At 36.8% G+C, this 18,518-nt stretch overlaps 1 long non-coding RNA gene across 6 annotated transcripts in view; it reads right to left on the bottom strand.

Moving 5' to 3' along the window:
* LOC107514297 overlaps positions 1 to 18,518 on the bottom strand; it is a 79,476-nt gene that overhangs the window by 19,689 nt on the left and 41,269 nt on the right. For all 6 annotated transcript variants that reach the window (XR_004955653.1, XR_004955648.1, XR_004955652.1 and 3 more), the window contains exon 3: positions 2,728 to 3,004. This is a non-coding gene — a long non-coding RNA (uncharacterized LOC107514297). The remainder of the gene's footprint in view (positions 1 to 2,727; positions 3,005 to 18,518) is intronic.

The raw sequence follows: 18,518 nt of genomic DNA, 5'->3' as shown, positions 1-18,518 counted from the left end.
TACAGAGGTAAACAGAGTCTAGGTGTACTGACCCAGAAAGTTCTCCCAGACTGGGGAAACAGAAGAATGTAGCTTCTTACCCACAGGACTGGCTGGAAATCCACTAATCTGGTGGTTCCACTGGTCTGAGGAGTATCATATCACTCCCTGCCCTGCAAGCCCTTTCATAATCCTAAACTCTAAAGCTAGCAAGCTCAACTGAGACTCAGTGTGCCTCCCAGGATCTTATCTGCTACACAGAAGAAGGGGAAATATTTCTTATCTTGAGGATTTTGCTTCTAATACATTTGAGGATCAACAGCCAAATGTTGAAAAAAGGGACGCAAAGTGAAAACTGGAACTAAACATTGTTTACTGTAAAAACTCACATTTGGAGAGTTCACATTTCTGCACTCGAGGGTATAATGGAAACTTATCTTGGGGGCATACTAGTCATTTTGGAAGAAACAATCGAGTGGCCCTTCTTTCATTATGCTGGTCAACATGGTACTGCTGACCAGTGTCTGCATTCCAGAACATCTACAGTGTGACTTTTGTTCACTGTTCTATCTCTAGCACCTAGAGTACTGACTAATACAAAATAAATACTCAGTAAATATTTGTAGGAATAAAAAAATGCATGATCAAAAGAGGTAATTCATTTTTCTAGGATGAATGTGGAGGCTGGGAAATGTGTTCCCAGAACTCTTCACTTTGAAATGCATTTTTTAAATAGAAGCAATGTTATATACAGTAATCGAGAGTTGTTGAAGTAGTACTCTTGGCACCATGGTTACCGTAGGCACTTATGACTTGACCTGAGTCTTCATACACTCTGTGACACTGTTTCTATGGGAAAATGCATCTGCATCTCAAGAACTGGCTTATAAGTGATCCTGGGAAATACATACCAAGATGAGTTGGAAACTACCTGAAACTCTGGTTCAACATGGGCTATTTTGCAATTTGTGCACAAATAATGCACTGCTAAGAAGCCTGAATGGCCTTTGTCCTTGTGGTTTATTCCTAGCAGGAAGAGTAGTGTAGTATCAGGAATGTAGTCTTGGAGTTTATCGATCACTATGCAGCTATAACAGTTCCTTAAGTGGCCCAAGAAGACTGGAATGTCTTAAATGTCCTTTCAAGGTATGTTAATATCACAGATGGTCTGGCTAACCAGAATGTGACCCAGACACATCATGACCAGCCATCAGCAATCACAACTTTCAATGAGCTGCAAATGAACCAAAGCAAATCAGGGTATCATCTCAGGAGATCACAAGGTTGGACATGATGCTGTTTGATCGGCTCAAGATTGCTAGGTCATTATACATAATGAATAGTATTGTTGCATACTGATACAGGTTTGAAGGGATATTTTCCTGTAAACTTGTTTTAATGCCCCAACTTGTTTCCCTGGAGATTGGGGTTTGTGCAACTAGCAGGCAGTCTCAAATGGCACCTGTATGGAGGCCACAGGTATCCAGGTAGAAGCCTGGCACCTTCTTCTTCTACGCAAAGTCCCTGAGGCCTCAGGGGAAGATGGAGAGTCTAAGATTCTCTGGGCATTAGAACCTGTCACACTGCTGATGAATGAGTTGATCTGGCTCTGGGAGAGTTTCAGACCGACTCCCCGGATGTACTTCCTGGGACATGGAGAAAGTCGGGTAGGTCTGGACACAGGTCAAGGAATCAGAAATCTGACAATAAGTAAGAGATATTTTTAAGTAGTTTGTAGATGTTATGAAATGTCAGTCAGGACATGAGGAATTAAGGTAGGGGTGCGGAATCATACTGATCTCTTGAATAAAGGCGGTATCAGTAGTCACTGTGTTCCCCACTATCAGGGGCTCCTTTGATAGTGTCCAATTGCAGTGATTCTAGTAGCCTCATGTTTGGTTAGGGAGAAAGCCATGAAGGGTATTAACCAGTCTGAGCAGAAACAGTGACACCGTTTTTGCTTCATTCTCAGATAGGCTCTGCTCAAGTGGTGGCAAAGATGGGCACCTGGAGTTCATGTCCCACCACCTTTGTTACTAAGTAGTAAGAGTTCTCCTTTGTCCCAAGAGGACTCAGTGAAAGTTCCAACCAAGGCTGATGCTCATTGGCCCAATATAGGTCTTGTAGGATGACCGTGATCTTGGTTGGCTAGGACTACGGCAGGTAACCATTTCAAGCCCTTGGACTGGAGCTGGAGGAGAAGTGATTCTCCAAGAAAACTGAGTTCCTGTCATCTAAGAGGAGGGTATGAGTGCTGAACAGAAAAAAAAAACTCATCTTTTCACACTTGCTGACCTGAAAATATGTGACATGATATAAGTCAAAGCCAGAACTTAAATGAAGGGCTTAAGACATTCATGTTGCTACAAATGTTCCTAGAAAGTGAAAGGATTTCCCCCGACCTGTTCTAGAACATTTAAGAAGTAAAGTATGTCAAGCGTTAGGCTCTGGAAAATGACTGTAATTAACGAGGATCTGAAACCTGGGGGAAAGGCAAGCAGGATGCTAACAGGAAATGTTCATATCCTTTCGACAAATACAAGCAGGATTACTTAGCATAAAGAAGGAAATGAAGCAAGAGTTGAAATCACGAAGTGCTTTTTTTTGTCAAAAAATAAATGATGCAGCATCTGCGTTAATATATATGCTAATGAAAACTCAAGTAACTTCCTTGATTGTGATATTCTTAGATGACAATGGTATTTTTATTCCTTCTTTCTCATTTTCTAAATTATGAGCTGGACTAACTTTGTAATCAGATTCTTCTCCATCAGGTAAAGTCCCTCTCATTCTTCAATGCTACCTCTTCGAAGAATCTTCCCAAAGTCACGTAGGGAGAGATCCTTTTTCTCTCCATCTTGTCAGCTTCTTCACTTTTTGCACATCCCATTTTGGTAGCACTTGGCACGTTGCACTGAAATCTTTCATTTGTTCAAAAGATTCCGTCAGGTAAGAACTGTGAGATTTGAGGTGAGTCATTCGACTTACCTGAAACTCAGACTGGGATTCCTTCCACAAAGGAGCACTGCAAGAATTAAATTAAATAAGCTGATGCAGGAAAAGCACTTAGCATGATACCTGGCACATAGTAAGAGCTACATAGATATTATCAGTTAGTGTTTTAGTGTTTAATTTTATCAAAATAATAGCAATTGGTATTGATATGCCCTTTTACCAGATGGTGAACTCCTCGAGGGCAGGGACTTATTCTGAGTTCATAGTAGGTACTATATATAAGTGGAAAGGAAAAAAAAAAAAAGAAAGGGAAAAGAGAGGAGGCTAAAGGAAGAGAAGAAGGATGGAGGAAAATGGAGGGAGAAGGGGAATGTGGGAAAAACTAAAAGGTGGCACTGCCAGGTTTGCCCAGAAGTAACGGCTCATGTAGTCAGAATTACCTCTTCACAAATAAACTGAAATTATAGTTTGTTTCGATCTCAATAGTTTGAAATCAGATTTTATTACCTTCAAAATAGCTGAACATTTCTGAGTCTATCCCCTTTGGTCAGCATCTTCTTCCTATATTCCCAGAAATTCAATGTTCTGGGCAGGTCTTTCAATTTGAGCATTACAGTCTTTGAACAGAATGAAATTTGGGGTACCTATTTAACACTCCTGGGGAAGATGGGCTCCTGCAGTGTGAGACTGTATTTTAGTGTCTGACTGTGCTTTGGGCCAAAGCCTAGTCCATCTAGGGTCCCACCATAGTACAAAGGTGTTTGAATGTTGAGGCTCTCAATACTGTGTCAGTGGCAATCTGTAGAAATTCCCTGGGAGATTCAAAAGCCCATGAATGGGCCAAGAAGGCAAAAGTTGGGAAAAACACAAACTAAATAATAGTATTTGTGGAGATTGAGCCAAAGCAACATTGGAACCCAGAGGAGAGGTGAACGCCTCCCTCCCTGGAGATGTTACAAGCTTCCCATGAAAAGAAACAGACCAGATTTCCTTTTAAGGGAGAAAATAACTTGATCTTTGGTTTTAATAAACAATTTCTAACTAGCTAAATTAAGTTAGATTTAAGAAGAAAATGAAAAATATAACAATCTGAAACATGAACTTCACTATCCTTTAAAAATGCCTTTATAATTTTCCATGCTACAATTTTTTTTAATAGTCAGGAAAAGCAAATATGTCATCTTTTCTGGCAGCCACTAACTAATTAGTTTCTAATTCCTAAAAGAGTCATTAGCTCATTGAAGAGTAAACAGACTGCCACATCAAATGCCCACTGCCCGCTTAGAGCTGGGGAATCCCCCTGGGGTATCTCCAAGGCACCCCCATGGGAATGGCTCTAGTCCAGTTGCTGTTGGAGGCTGCCACTTAGTAAGTCCAAGAAAAGCTGAGGCCTCCAGGAGAGACTGCGGTGCCCATCTTGCCATTAGACGGATTAGCTTTCCTCTGCCTTTTCTCTTTCCGAGAGAATGTCCTGGCTTGTGCAGATGGAAGAAGTAAGGCAGAAAGCCACTCCACTTTGTTTTGCCTGGAAATTAATTGTGAATTCTCAAAGGTGCACTAATGTTCCATGGAAGCAACACCCTTCCAATACAGCAACCCCTCCATTCTGGGGCCCATACTACCACTGACCTCAGCTGTCCCAGCCACAAAAGATTCTGGAAAAGCCTTTGAGGAAAAGGTGGTCACAAAGCCCATCCACGTTTCTCAGGCAAGAAGGCCAGGCTGTGGGGCAGTGTGGACATTGCCTAAGATAGTGGTTTTGAAGGAGCACTAAAATCCCACTGTAATAAACTAGAAGTATGACGTCAGTTAACAGGTTTTCTTTTACAATTGTTCCTGTGGAGTAAGTGGTTCTTTGCAACACTCTTCACTGTCGTGGGTCTTCTCACTGAAGCAATTATTTTTTGAGACACTTCCATGCAAACAGCAGGTCACAAATATAGACCAAGCCTCAGGACACCCCCACCCCTACCCCTGCCACTTGCATCCTTACGCTGAAACTGGAGTCACATTTTTGTCATAACAATGAAATTGAATAATACATGACTCCTAAGATGCAGTTCCCTAGGGAATGAAGGCTTCTTTATCTTTTGTTATCTTAATAATAAGCCCTTTAACATACCTCACAAACACAGTCTAGCTTAGAAAATCGCCAGTAAGAAGTGGATGCAGCCATTCTCTTATTTTGAATATAGAGAAAGAAGTACACTATTTTTATTCATAGAAGTTTCTTATCCCCACCAATGTTGAACAGATATGCTTTCAAGGGCAGCGGCATTATTAACTATCTCAAGAAGCCTCTATGTTGTTGTCTGACCTTGCTGGTTTGACTTGATTGGTTAACAGATTTCTTCCCCAGTCCCAGTGGCTAGGGGATGGAGCACTGGGGATGGAACGTCTGGTCCAGAAAAGCCGAGTGTTCTGATGAGTGCTTTCTCACTCTCAAGCTAGAGTGACTAACCACCTTGGATTTTTCCAGACGGAGAGTTTTCAGTGCTAAAACCAGGAAAGCCCCAGGACAAGTTGCTCACCTCATTTCAGGCAAACTTGTGCCTACAGAGACAGCAGGGTAGTGGGTTTGCCATTGTGGCCTTTGGAGACAACTACCTGGGCTAGGGCCTATCTTCATTATTTAACTTGCCATGTAATCATGGGCAAGTTACTTAACATCCGTGCTCCTCAGTTTTCACACCTAAAAACTGGGATAAATAACATTTACCTCCTACGGATGTTGTGAAGCAAAAATGAAACAATGTACATAGAGTGCCTCTGAGTATGCTGGGCACTTAGGAAGTGCTCATAAATGTTAGCTATTATTATTATTATTATTGTTATTATTATTGTTATTATTATTATTTATTATTATTATTGTAATTATTATTTGAAGATACAATGGTCATAGAGAGGTGAGCAAACCCGTGGGAAAAACATCAGCCCAGAGCTATCAAGAAGTTGGTCAGGTAACATTCATGACAGCTTAGGAGGATAGGAAGGCATAGGATTATGTTCGTTTTTTTAGGAAACTCTTTATCACAAAGTAGATTTTACTTTGAAAAGTTTCGGTGCCTATAAGGGCAAGTTTTGATTATCTGGGAAATCCTGGTAAATGAATTTCTTGAATAAGAGAGGCACAACTCTATGCAAGCTTAACTCTCTACAGACCTTGCAAGGTCTTTGCTGGGGCACCAGATGGCTGAGGAGGGTGTCGCGGACCCCGGGGGTTCATCAGCTCCTCCCAGGCACAGAATCATGCTGCAGCCCCCTGGGGTGTGCTGTAGAAACTTCCATGCACCAGTGCTGGGGCTCCAGCACATGTGTTTTAGATCAGTATTAATAGAGTTTGCTTCTACAGTTCTTATTTCCTGTCTTCTGGCCTGCAAATTTTTGCTGAGTCATTTGACCTCACAGATCTTCTGAAACAGTTGCCACATGACCAGAGGAAGCTATTTTGGGCCCACAGCTTGCCTGCAGGCACGAATTTTTTTCAAACTTCATTCAGCCAACATTCATGGATCACATACTGCACGCCCACAATAAAATAGAAACTTGGATGGTTAAAAGGGGTCAAATATGTGGTGACAGAAATCTAACTATAGGCGATGAACATGCAATGCAATATATATATGACTTACTGTTGAATTGTACACCTGAAACTTACTGTATTTCATTAACCAATGTCACTGTAATAAAAGTAAACATACTACCATAAAAAATAAAAATAAAAAATAAAGTAGAAAACTGGAGTTAGGGACTTATTGGAGATTACTGAGAGGGATAGGGCCTGGCTTTGTCATCAAAGAGCTTGCTTTCTAGTGGGGAGGACAGGTCCATATCCAAGGACTTGAGTCAGATCTTACAAAGTTTTATAAACTATAAACAAATATAAACATGTGACTGGGAAGTGCAGAGTAATTCACTGGGAAGAATTGCAAAGGAAGGTATATCTGAGTAGGCTTTGGAAGAAAGGTAGAAAAAGTAGGACTTTGACAGGCTGAGAAAGGGAAGAGGGCATGTGGAAGCCAGAAAACAGGCATAGTTTACATAGCATGCTATCAAGCAACCAGCATAGCTGACTGGATCACAGGAAGCACAAGATGGTTTCATGGGAGATCAAATAGGCCAGTTAACAGAGGATGTGAAATGAATGCAAAACTACAGAGTTTGTACTTTATTCTATATGCAAGAGGAGAGGCTGTGAGAGAGGGATTGGTAACATCATGGCTAGGCCTTAGCAAAACAAACTAGTCAAGGAGGGGATCTGTTGGCAGTTTATATGTAGCATGCAGGAAGACAGGAAAGAGCAGAGGTATTAGTTACAGAATGTGGGTAAGGGTTGATGAGGGCCTTAACTTAGAAAGTTCAGAGGGAAGGGAAGGGAGGGAAAAAAGAAGACTAAAGAAATCTTTGGGAGGCAGAAAGAAAATATTTATCTACATCCAACTCCAATGCGGGGTTAAGCAGGGTAGGGACAACAAGGAATTGAAAAGCAAATAGATAACAATCTAGGTCAAGCCACAAAGATGATAGTGGTGACGATGAAGGAAATGGGGATGGTTGGCCTAAAAAAAAGGTTAAATGGCAGCACCTTAATGATAGTTTGTGTGTATATGAAAGGTCTAATAATAACTGTTTGCCGATCGCCTCAAAAAAGGCTTAGGTTAAGGTCTGAAGAATTTAGAGGAGATATAAAAAAGAATTTCCAAATGGGAATTGATAGGAGGAGATGGGTCTTACATTTGAACTTAAATCTTTATGTAACTTCCTAGAAATGGAAAGAGATGCTTCCCTCCATCCTCCTTACTGGAAATCAGCTCAGTTTTTCGTTGGTCAGTGGTTTCCTCTTTGATGAGAAAAGTCAGCCTCATTGTTACTTTAAGGAAAAGCAAAAAGCAATGGATATGAATTCACTACTGGAAAAAGTTGTACTAAATCCCTTTGTTAATTTAAAATAAACATATACTGAAAATAATAGGTAAAAGTGGATGTGTGCTTGTATAACTATCAAAATCAATTTTCTTGAGCTGGCTCATAAAAGAATGCCATTTCAAAACAGCTTTGGCAGAAAAAAAAAAGATGTATTGGAAGCTACAAGGGCATCTTGGGTCATCCAAGACAGAGACTCCTTGAGTCCCAAGAGCCCTATTCATTCTATCTTTCTGCCTCTCTCTAAATTGGCTACCTTCTCTCTCTGCAGGCTGATCTTCTCCACTTCAGTCACCTGATAGCACCCAAAAGGCCTGTGCACAGGTCAAGGGGCCAGAGACAGCATATTATGTTTCTCTATCCCAATTCCAACTTCCTGGTGACTCTGTCGCGGCTAGGTGAACAAGGTCATATAGCTCAAACATAGCAGCTGAAAGGCATGCAATGCTGTGGATATAGAGGGGACAGATCTCAGAGAAGAGTGTCATGATTCAGATAGTCGCCTCCTAAAGTCCCTTTAAAAATCATGACAGGATAAAAACTTTTATCTTGTTTGAGAATGTGGTACTCTATTTGAAACGTAGAGGCCAGGAGTATGTTAACAAACATGAAGAACTTGTAGTACAGACTCATTTAGAAAAGTCACCATCTAGAATTGTAGAATCATATGATGCAATTAAATTATCCATTCATATGGTCAGCAAAGAAAAAGTGGACCAGCCTTTGACATTTTTGAAACTTAAGTCAACTAGTCATTATTATTCTTCAAACACACAAGAACCACCACTTCTGAATCTTCTCCAAGCTTTAAGTCGTAGTAGCTTTGATTTGAAGATGTCACTTTGCTTATCAGAAATCGTATGCATTTCTATTTAAAGTCATCTTAAAACTTTTTAAACTGATCTTTGGAAACAGGGCAGTTGATTTTTACTGGTTGTGGTTGCAAAACCAAGACTAGGCCACAGCCCCCAACCCCGAACACAGAGGCCCCCCACTGCCTGCTGCCCATATTCTCTGTGACTGATCACTGCAGAGACCCAGGAGATTCTCAGCAAACGCTACCTAAACTGTTGTTAACAATGGCAGGGACTGAAACTGAGAGTAGTGAGTGTGATTAAATATCTATAAGAAAACAAAAAGGCATTTTTAAGGCTTTATATGAAGCAAGGATCCAAGAGGCTTAGACACCACATACTGGAAACCAAAAGAAAAGTGTCTTCTTTGCCACAGACTACAGACAGATCTTTATACAATAAACTTTCTTTCTCGAAAACAGTGCAGTACACTTCCATTAATGCCTAGGCAGAGAAATAGTCCATTAAACACCATGAACAACCAAGGTGACAAGGCATCTCAGAAAGAAAGAGAAAAATCTCCAGAAAATAAGCTTACAGACATAGAAATATGTGACTTAAATGACAGGGTATTCAGGATGGTACTTCTGAAAAGACTCAGTGAATTCTGAAACAAGTCATATCAACAATTTCAGGAATTGAAATTCAAATAGATGAGCAGAACAAGAAAATTGAAACCCTCAAACATAATCAAATAGAACTTCTGGAGATGAAGAACACTCTGCAAGAGCTGAAAAACGAAATAGCAAGCTTGGGAAATAAAGTCGACCAAATGTAAGAAAGGATCAGGGTTATTGAAGACAGAGATCAAGAAATGCATCAGAAGGAAGAAAAGAGAAACCAAAGAATGAAAAATAATGAAAGAGAAACAAAAGAACTAGCTGTATCATCAGGAGAGGAAACATAAGAATAATGGTCATTATAGAAGGTGAGGAAAAGGGGCAAGGCCTAGAAAGCATTTTTAGACAAATAATTGATGAGATTTTTCTAAATCTCAGGAATGAGCTGAAGCTTGAAATTCAAGAAGTCAACAGAACACTCAATTACCTCAACCCAAAAAGGCCTTCACCAAGACACATTGTATTAAAGTTATCAAAAATCAATGACAAAGACAGAATTCTCAGGGCAGCCTGGGAGAAGAAAACAGTAACTTACAAGGAAAACCCATTAGATTATCCTTGAACTTCTTAGCACAAACATTAAGGGCCAGAATAAAATGCAATCAAATATTTAAACTATTAAGTGAAGGGAACTACCAGCCTAGGATAATGTATCCAGCTAAGCTCTTCTTTAGATATGAAGGAGAAATTAAGACTTTTCCAGATACAAAAATTGAGGGAATTCTCCACTACAAGTCCTACACTACAGGAAATGCCGAAAGGGGTCGGCTCACCTAAAATGAAATGAAAAAAAAAAAAGTACATAATTAGGAGTAAGTGACTATCAAGCAAATAGAAGCAGAAGAGTGCAACCCTTACTAAGAATAGGGCATTATAAGTTTAAATAGTAAGAAGAGAATTGCCATTACAAAATAGTAATGAACGTACAGCATACATAGGGACAAAGTGAGACAACAATGACTGAAAAGGGGAGGATTCAAAGATCCAAAATCTCAAAGAGGGATGGAGATAAGGCACATGCAGAATAAAATGGACGACTGTGTATATATAGCTACATTTTACATATTTGTAATAGTAACCACACACAGAAGATTCAGAACTGAAGTATATAACATAAAACAAAAAGAACCAGAGGGAAAACCCACAAAAGCCAACCAAAATACAGAAGACAGAAACACAAGAACAAAGAAGCCATGGAAAAACCAAGCAGCCAGAAAGCAAAATATAAAATGGCTATAAGAAGACCTCGTATTTCAATAATCACCCTAAATGTAAATGGACTGAACTCACCATAAAAAGGCACAGAGTTGCAGAATAGATCACAAAACAAAACCCAACCATACATTTCCTCCAGGAGACATATCTCAGTTCCAAAGACAAATATAGACTCAAAGTGAAAAGGTGGAAAATGATATATTTCAAGCAAATGGTATACAGAGAAAAATGTGAGTGGTGGTACTAATACAGATGATATAGACTTTAAAATAAAAAATGTAAAGAAAAATTTTGAGGGACATTTTGTAATGATAAAGGGACTCATGCACCAAGCAGACATAACACTTATTAATATCTATGCTCCCAATCAGGGAGCCCCAAAATATGTAAAGCAATTACTAACAGAACTAAAGAGAGAAATAGATCAAAACTCTATCATAATAGGGGACCTAAATACCCCACTGTAGGATATGGACAGATCATCCAAACAGAAAATCAATAAGGAAATAACATCCTTAAATGACACATCAGACCAACTGGACATAATTGACATTTACAGAATAAAACAGCTGCTTATACATCCCAAAACAGCCATTTATACATTCTTCTCTAGTGCACATGGAACATTCTCAAGAATTGACCACATACTGGGACATGGAAATAGCCTCAACAAATATAAGAGGGTTGAAATCATACCAATCATATTCTCTGATCATAATGCTCTGAAACTAGAGATTAACTGCAAAAAGAAAGCAGGAAGAACCACAAATATATGGAGATTAAAAACATGCTACTGAAGAATAACTGGGTCTGAGAAGAAATAAAAAAGAGAGATCAACAGATACATAGAAACAAATGATAATGATAGTACAACATAGCAAAACCTTTGGGATGTGGCAAAAGTGGTCATAAGAGGAAAGTTCATATCAATACAGGTCTATTTCCAAAAACAAGAAGGAGCCCAAATAAACAACCTAACGCTTCATCTTAAAAAACTAGAGAAGGAAGAAAAAATGAAACCTAAAGTCAGCAGAAGGAAAGAAGTCATCAAAATCAGAGCAGAAATAAATGAAATTGAAAACAAAACAAAACAACAACAACGATAAAAAAAAAATAGAAAAAATAAATGCGACAAAGAGCTGGTTCTTTGAAAAGGTTAATAAAATTGACAAACCCCTGGCTAGACTCACTAAAGAAAAAAGAGAAAGGACACCAATCAGCAAAATCAGATATAAAGAGGGGAAATTACAACAGACATGGCAGAAATACAAAGGATCATACAAGAATATTATAAAAAAAGTATATAATATCAAATTTGATAACCAGAAGAAATGGATCAGTACTTAATACAACCATCCTAGACTGATTCAAAAAGAACTGGAAGTTCTGAATAGACTGATCAGCAGTATGGAAATTGAAACAATCATCAAAATCCTACCTCAAAGTAAAAGTCCAGGACCGGATGGCTTTTCCAGTGAATTCTACTAAACATTCAAAAAAGATTTAATACAGATTCTTCTTAAATTCTTCCAAAATGTCAAAGTGGAGGCAATACTTCCCAACTTATTTTATGAGGCCAATATTACTTTGATACCAAAAGTAGGTTAAAATAACACAGAAAAAAGAAAACTACAGACCTATATCTCTTATAAACACATATGCAAAAATCCTAAATAAAATACTAGCAAACCGAATACAGCAACATATCTGAAAGATTATATACCACAATCAAGTGGGCTTCATCCCAGAGGCACAGGAATGGTTCAACATACGCAAATCGATTGATGTGATACACCACATAAACAAATTAAAAAATAAGAATCATATGATCATATCAATGGATGTTGAAAAAGCCTTCAACAAGATACAGCATCCATTTAGGATCAAAACACTTCACAAAATCAGTATAGAAGGAAAGTACCTTAACATAATAAAGGCCATCTATGACAAACCCTCAGTGAACATTATACTTAATGGTGAAAGACTAAAAACCTCCCCTCTAAGATCAAGAACAAGGCAAGACTGTCCACTATTGTTACTCTTATTCAATATAACATTGGAGGTCCTAGTGAGTGCAATCGGACAAGAGAAAGATATAAAATGCATCCAAATAGGAAACAAAGAAGTCAAACTGTCAATATTTGTGGATGACATGACTCTCTATATAGAAAACCCTAAAAACTCCATAAGAACATTACTAGAAACAATAAGCAAAGATAGTAAAATCTCCGGATACAAAATCAACATTCAAAAATCCATAGCATTCCTGTACTCTAACAACAAAGTGTCCGAAAAAGAAGTGGAAAAAACAATTCCTTTTGCAATTGCAACAAAAAGAATAAAATATCTAGGAATAAATTTAATGAAACATGTGAAAGACCTATATAATGAAAACTACAAGACCCTATTAAAAGAAATCAAAGAAGATACAAAGAAATGGAAAGATATTCTGTGTTCTTGGATTGGAAGAATCAACATAATTAAAATGACCATATTACCTAAAGTATTTTACAGATATAATGCAATCACCATCAAAATCCCATTGGCTTTTTAAAATGAAATAGAATAAAAATCATCAGATTTGTATGGAAGCACAAAAGACCCAGAATTGCCAAAGCTATCCTGAGAACAAAGAACAAGGCTGGAGGCATCACTCTGCCCAACTTCAAATTATACTACAAAGAAGAGTAATCACGGCATGGTATTGGCAGCAAAACAGACACACGGACTAGTGGAACAGAATCAAGAGTCCAGAAATAAAACCATATTTATATGGGCAAATACTTTTCTACAAAAAAAAAAAAGCCAAAAACAGTGAAGAAAGGAAAGCTTCTTCAATAAAGGTGCTGGGAAAACTGGAAAGCCTCCTGCAAAAGAATGAAACTAGACTGTTATCAATCACCACACACCAAAATTAACTCAAAATGGATTAAGGACCAGAAAATAAGACCTGAAACAATAATAGACAGAGAAGAAAACATAGAAACTAAACTCAAGGACCTTGGACTTAAAAAGGATTTTATGAATTTGACAACAAAGGCAAGAGAAGTAAAAGCAAAAATAAATGAATGAGACTACATCAAACTAAAAAACTCCTGTATAGTAAAAGAAACCATCTATAAGGTAAAGAGACAACCATCTGAATGAAAAAAATATATTTTCAAGCAATGCTTTCAATATGGGCCTAATATCCAAAATATACAAAGAACTCACACAACTCACTACCGACAAAAAAACAAACAATCCAACTGAAAAATGGGCAGAGGACCTGAACAGATAGTTCTCCCAAGAAGGCATACAAATGACCAAAGGACATATGAAAGGATGCTCAACATCCCTGGCTATTAGGGAAATGCAAATCAAAACCACAAATGTAATATCTCACACCTGTTAGAATAGTTGTTATCAATAGGATAAGTAATAACAAGTGTTGGAGAGAATGCGGAGAAAAAGAAACCCTCATACACTGCTGGTGAGACTGCAAATTGGTACAGCCACTATGGAAAACAATATGGAGGTGCCTCAACAAAACTAAGAATTGAACTACCGTATGATCTAGCAATCCCTCTATTGGGTATTTAACCCCAAAACTTGAAAACTCATATCCGAAAAGATTGTTATTCACAGTGGCCAGGACATGGAAGCAACTGAAATGTCCTACAATGGATGATTGGCTAAAGAAGCTGTGGTACATATATACAATGGAATAATTCTCAGCCATAAGAAGAGATGAAATATAGCCTTTTGCGACAACATGAATGGAACTCAAGATAATCATGCTAAGTGAAATAAGCCAGACAGAAAAAGTTGAAAATCACATGATATCACTTATATGTGGTATATAAAACTAAAAGCAACAAATGAACAGGACAAACAAACAGAGACTGACGGACATGGAGCATAGACTAGCAGTTACCAGAGGGTAAGGGGTGAGGGAAGAAGGGGTAGGTAGAAGGTTAAAGGGGGTGAAATATAGAGGGATAGGGGGAGGGTGAAGTGGGTAAACGGGATCAAATATATGGTAGCTGAAGGAAACTAGACTTTGGGTGGTAAACACACAATAGAATATACAGATGTCAAATTATAAGGTACACCTGAAAATGATATAATTATTTCCACCAATGTTACCTTAATAAACTTAATTTTAAAAAAACTTTTTAGCAAGAACTTCAAGGTCCATACCACCATATCTTACTATATTCCATCCCAAGCCCTTCCCTTTGATTCTTTTTGTTTATCTCCTGCTAAAACTAATCTCAGTGGTTTCAAATCCAAGGAGGTTACATATTAGATTCCTATGTTGCAACACTGAAGATTCTGATTCTGGGCCTTAGAAGTCTGTATATTTTTTTGAAAGTTTTATTTAGATATAATTGACATAAAATAAGCTATACATATTTAAGTGTAAAATTTGATAAGTTTTACCATGTGTATATAGCTGTAAAACCATCATCAAAATCAAGATCATCCCCCAAACTTTCTTCATGCCCCTTTATCATACTCTCCCTCTTACCCTTCCCCCCTCTGCCTTCTGTCATGAGGCAACGACCTATCTGCTTTCAGTTACTATAGATTAGTTGTATCTTCAAGAATTTTATACAAATTCTAGCTCTTTTTGTCTAGCTTTTTTCACTTTCTGTTTATAAGGATTTTGAAATTCATCCATGTCGTTGCTTTTGTCAATCAATAGTCTATTCCTTCTTATTGCTGAGTAATATTTCATTGGATAGATACATGACATCACAATATGTTTCTCCTTTTGCCAGCTGATGGACATTTGGTTTATTCCCAGATTTTGGCTATTACAAGTAAAGCTGCTGTGTGTGTTTGTGTACAAGTCTTTTACAGAGAAATGGTTTTGTTTATCTTGGGCAAATACCTAGAAAAGAAATAGCTGGAGAATATGGTAAATTTATGTTTAACTTTATAAGAAACTTCCAAGCTGTTTTCCAATATGATTGTACCATTTTCATTCCACCAGCAGTGTATGAGAGTTCTAGTTCCTCTGCATCCTTGCCAGCATTTGGTATGATCAGTTCTTCTAATGTTTGACATGCTATTAGGTTTATAGTGATATTGCATTGTGATTTTAATTTGCATTTCTCTAATAACCAGCAATGTTGAACATCTTTTCATATGTTGTCATCTGTATATTGTCTTTGGTGAAGTTCCTGTTAAAATCTTTTGCTGTTTTTAAAAATTATGTTGTTTTCCCATAACTGAGTTTTAAAGATTGCTTATGTAGTCTAGATACAGATCCTTTATTTGTTGTGTGATTGGCAAATATTTTCTCTTAGTCTGTGGCTTATCTTTTCAGTGTCTTCCAAAGAGTTCTTAATTTTATCTTTTGAAGAGTTCTAAATTTTGATGAAGTGCATTCGACCTATTTTTTCTTAAGGTGTCATAGCTAAGAAATTTTACTCAACCAAGGATATCTCCTATATTTTCTTCTAAAAGCATTACAGTTTTAAGTTTTACATTTAGGTTTATAATGCATTTTAATTAAATTTTTATGTGTTAAAGATATGTAGTGAAGTTTTTTTGTTGTTTTGTTTTTGTTTGTTTGTATTTTTTGTCTACAGATAACAAATTGGTTCTAGCACCATTTGTAGAAAAGACTCTTTCTCCACTAAATTATCTTACCTTATACTTTTTGTTGAAAATCAACTCACCATATACATGTGAGTCTGTTTCTGAATTTTCTATTCTACTCCATTGATCAGTGTATCTGTCTTTACACCAATACCACACTATTTTGAATACTGCAGTCTTAGAGTGAGGTAGCGTAAATTCTCCAAATTTGTTTTTCTTTTTTAGAGTTGAATTATTTTAGTTTATATAGGTCTGTTATATGCTGAACATTTAGGGGGTTATGTCTTCCACAAAAATCATATGTTGAAGTCCTAACCTCCAGTATGTCAAATGTGAATGTATTTGGAGATAGGACCTTAGAGAGATAATTAAGGTAATATGAGGTTATATGGATGGTTCTTAATTTAATATGACTGGTGTCCTTATAAGAAGAGAAGATTAGGATACAGACACACACAATGGGAAGGAAGACCATGTGAAGAATAGGGAGAAGATAGCCATCTATAAGGAGAGCAGCTTCATAAGAAACTACTATGCCGACACAATGATCTTGGACTTCTAGCCTCCAGAACTGTGGAAAATACATTTCTGTTATTTAAGCCACCCAATTTATGGTATTTGTTATGACAGCCCTAGCAGCTAATACAAGGTTCTTCACATGGATTTTATAATCAGTCTGTCATTTTCTAGCCTCTTTACTTTGCTTATCTGAACCTCCCACTCTAACAGTGAAAAACTTGGCTTCCACCATCCACCATTCATTTACTTGTTTAATTCCAGTATACATGCATAGCAATATCAGAATTGTTAGGCTGTACTGCTTGGGAAACAGCTTAATCAACTAGAGTACAATGCTTATATACCACTCCTTTTGCCTTAAATCTTATAGACTCCACTCATTTCCAAAGTTACTTACATCAAATACCTTTTTACCCCACCCTCTTTTTCATAATTTTATTATTTTGAATTAATGATTTTTATTATTTTCTTTCTTCTGTTTACACTGCTTTTTAATTTCCTCCTTTTTTCTAGTTTCTTAAGGTCAAAGCTAAAGTCAGTGGTTTAAGACTTTTCTCTTTTTCTAATATCAGCATTTAGTGCTATAAATTTCCCTCTATGTTCTCTCCCTGATTGAGCTGCAGTTTATGAGTTTTGATACATTATATTTTTATTTTCATTCAGTTCAAAATACTCTCTAATCTGGTTTATTTTTTGACCTAGAGGTTATTTTTAAGTGTGTAATTTAGTATCCAAATATTTGGTGATTTTCCACATATCTTTTTGTGATTGATGTCTAACTTAATCCTATTTTGGTCAAAGAACATATTTGTACGGTGATCTAAATCCTTTTAAATTTATTGAGACTTATTTTACAGTTCAGAATATAGTCTATCTATGAAAATGTTCCAAATACGCTTGAAAGAATGTGTATTCTGCTGTTTTGAGTGGAATGTTCTCTAAAAGTCAATTAGGTCAATTTGGATGATTGTTTCATCCAAGTTTGCTGTATTATTACTGATTTTCTTTCTAATTTTATCAATTATTGAGAGAAGGGTGTTGAAATATCTGACTATAATTGTAAACCTGTCGATTTCTTCCTGAAATTTTATCCATGTTTGCTTCATGTATTTTGGAGCTTGATTGTTAGAGATGTAAACATTTATAATTCCTATGTCCTCTTTATAATTTAATGCTTTTATCATTATTTAATGACCCTCCTTATCCTTGACAATTCTGGCTACTCTGAAATCTATTTTTACTAATATTATTATAGCCACTTCAGCTTTTTTGTTTTTATTAGTATTTACATTCTTTTAGTTTTTACTTTTTTGTGTCTTTTTATTTAAAGTGAGTTTCTTGTAGGCACCGTAGAGTTGGGTCTTGCTTTGTTATATCTAATCTGGCAAACTATGTCTTTTAATTGGGGTATTTAGAGCATTTACATTTAATGTGTTTATTGATAAGGTTGAATTTAAATTTAACGTCTTGTTTTATATTTTCTATTTGTTCCTTCTGATCTTTGTTCTATTTTTTCCTCTTTTTATGCCTTTTTTGGTAATTAATTCAGTATTTTTTAATTAATCCAGTTTATCTCCTCTCTTGGCTTATTACATATAATTCTTAATTTTGTTATTTTAGTGCTTATTTTAGAGTTTATTATATAGATCTTATTATTATTATTAGTTATTACTAATATTTTATGTACAGGGTCCATGACAAGGGCTAAAAAACTTTAAACTAGTTTTAAATAAAATAATGAAAACTTGATTTAAAAAAATAAGCCTTAGTAAGGTCAATATACTCTAGGGTTTAGTCAAAATTCAAACATGGAAAGGAAGGTGTGTGTGCATATATGAATGTTTATGTTTCTAAGAAGTAA

Source organism: Rousettus aegyptiacus, unplaced genomic scaffold, assembly GCF_014176215.1.
Source record: "Rousettus aegyptiacus isolate mRouAeg1 unplaced genomic scaffold, mRouAeg1.p scaffold_m13_p_1, whole genome shotgun sequence".
Classification (NCBI taxonomy): Eukaryota; Metazoa; Chordata; class Mammalia; order Chiroptera; family Pteropodidae; genus Rousettus; species Rousettus aegyptiacus.
The sequence above is the reverse complement of the archived record's forward strand: the minus strand, read 5'-3'. Positions and strand labels throughout refer to the sequence as shown.